Consider the following 2316-nt stretch of genomic DNA (forward strand, 5'->3'; position numbering starts at 1 on the left):
AAATTTCAGAGCCGGGCTCCGTGGCTCAGCCTGTAATCCCGCGCTTTGGGAGGCCGAGGTGAGTGGATTGCCTGAGCCCGCGGGTTCGAGACCCGCCTGGGCAACTTGGCGAGACCTCATCTCTACAATAAATCAAAAATCAGCAGGCGTGGTAGTGCGCGCCTGTAATTTCAGCTACTCAGAAGGCTGAGGTGGAAAGATCGCCGGAGCCCAGCGGGTTGAGGCTGCGGTGGCCGGGAGCGGCCACTGCACTCCAGTCCGGGTGAGGAGTGAGACTCCAACTCAAAAAAAATAAATAAATAAATAAAAAATTCACAGAGTAGAAGCGAGGCACTTCCAATAGTATAATCTTCAGAGAAGAAAAAGTATATATTTACTATAATGCATTTCTTTCTTTCTTTCTTTTGATTGGTTTCAGTGGGGATGTTCTTTAAAGAGCGTCATAAAGATATTTATACATAAATTATTAATGTGGGGAGGGGCGGGGCATACATCTCAGAGGGGGCGAGCACATGGGGCAGGGAGGGGCGGGGAGGGGCGGGGGCGACACGCAGTGTCACGCAAAACAGCCACATCTAACAGATGAAATAATCACACCAACAGGGAGGGGAGCGGCCACCGAGGGTGGGCACGGGGAGGAAGAAAGCAGGGGGAGCAAGGAAGAGGGGCCTGGTCTGAGACACCGTGAGCGTGCTGTCCCCGCCCTTGCCCCCGCCTCCGCACACCCCTCGGCCTCTGCCTTTGGTCCGTCCGTCCTTCCCCGGCTTCCTCCGCCCAGCTGCGGAGGCCCCGCGGCTTGGCGGTGCCGACTCCGGCGGCGCTGGGGGCAGGCCGGGGCTTCCAAGGTCCAGGCGCGGAAGCCACGGGCGCGCTCTCGATCGCAGGATCTACAGCGGCTTGTCGCTCTCCTTCGTCAGGTGACTGTAGTAGTCCTCCTGGGCGGGCAGCAGCACGCTGTGCAGCGGGTGGTGGGCGTGCAGCCCCTGCTGCTGCTCCCGCGCCAGGCGCCGCAGCTCGGACGACGGCTCGGGCATGGCCTGCAGCTGGTGCGCTGCAGACATCGGGGCGGAGAGCGAGGCCGGCAGGTCCCGGCAGGGGGCGGCAAAGAGCTGGTGACGAAGAACTTCGCTCTCGCGCAGAGGGTGAGGAAGAAGCGGGTTAGGGACGGTCCCAGCTGGGCAGGGGATCCGAGTAAGGCGAGACCCCGAGGCCAGGGGTTCAATGAGAGGGTGCACCGAGGCAGAGGCTGCATGGATGGCGTCCTGCTGGTGCAGGTGCAGGTGCGAGTGGATGTGCGAGTGCTGGTGGTGGTGGAGGGGGGCGTGGGTCACGTTGAGCATCTGCAGCCGCACCAGGGGGTCGTTGCCCAGGGCTGCCACCCTTTCCGCTGCTGCCGCTCGGCCGCTCCGCGTAGGACATGTCCGGACGCAGGGCTGGCCCGGCCGCCAGAGGCAGCCGCTCTCGCTTCAGGGAAAGGGCAAAGGGTGCAGGCCGGGCGGGCCAGGCTGCAGGGCCAGGCCCCCGTGTCGCGGGAAGGGATCCAGGCCCGGCCGGGGGACCCCATGCGGGGGCTCCAGCTCGCTGGGCTTCACCTCGAAGCCCGGCTTGAGGCGGTCGCGGAGGTCTCGTTCCCGGGCTTCCCGCTGCCTCTCCCGGGCAGCCGGGTCGCTGCTGTACCGGGCCGGGACTTGTAGCCCAGGAGCCCCGGGTCCACCGCACCCACGGGCACCTAGACGGGGCGGTTGCGGTTACAGGAGACATGACTTGAGGCCGGACGTACTCGCTGAGGGTGCGCAAGGCCGGGGCGTCAGGCCTCAGGTAGGGGTGCACCGTCGCCACTGCACTGCCTGGCACGAACGGAGGGCGGTGGGACACGGGGCCCAGGGACGGACACTCCACGGGAGCGCGGCCCTCCCGAGCCAGCTTCACGCTGCGCTCCAGCTCGCGCTCCCACTCGCGCTCGCGCTCCTTCTCCTCGCCCGCGCACTGCTCGGCCTCGCGCCGCACCTTCTCCAGCAGGTCGGCGAGCTTCTTGGCCAGTTTGGACCCTCCAGCGGCACGAAGTATAGGTCGCTGCGCGCGCAGGAGTTGACGCCGCGGTCCAGGTGCTTGTTGAACCTGGCGGACTGGCTGGCGTGGCTGGGCACGTCCACCACCTTGGACGGGGATGAGAGCCTGCGCCCTGGGGGCGCTGGGGGCACCGGGCTCTCGGGCGCCTCGTACTCCTCGGCCTGCTCCTGTTTGATCTGGGTGGTGCTCAGGGCCGGGCCGGCGGGGTCCGCGGGCGGCGACGGCGGCAGAGAGGGCAGGCCCCGG

The 2316-nt window shown here is 66.1% G+C and overlaps 1 pseudogene across 1 annotated transcript in view; it reads right to left on the minus strand.

Annotated features, from left to right (window-relative positions):
• Positions 1-871: 871 nt before the first annotated feature.
• Positions 872-2316, minus strand: part of LOC103253195 — a 2760-nt pseudogene continuing 1315 nt past the window's right edge. The window contains exon 1 of the transcript XR_002481558.1: positions 872-2316. This exon is cut by the window's right edge and continues 1315 nt beyond it. The product of XR_002481558.1 is annotated as an atrophin-1 pseudogene (transcript).

The sequence above is a fragment of the Carlito syrichta genome, unplaced genomic scaffold, assembly GCF_000164805.1.
Source record: "Carlito syrichta isolate Samal-C Ts95f unplaced genomic scaffold, Tarsius_syrichta-2.0.1 Scaffold207770, whole genome shotgun sequence".
NCBI classification, from domain to species: Eukaryota; Metazoa; Chordata; class Mammalia; order Primates; family Tarsiidae; genus Carlito; species Carlito syrichta.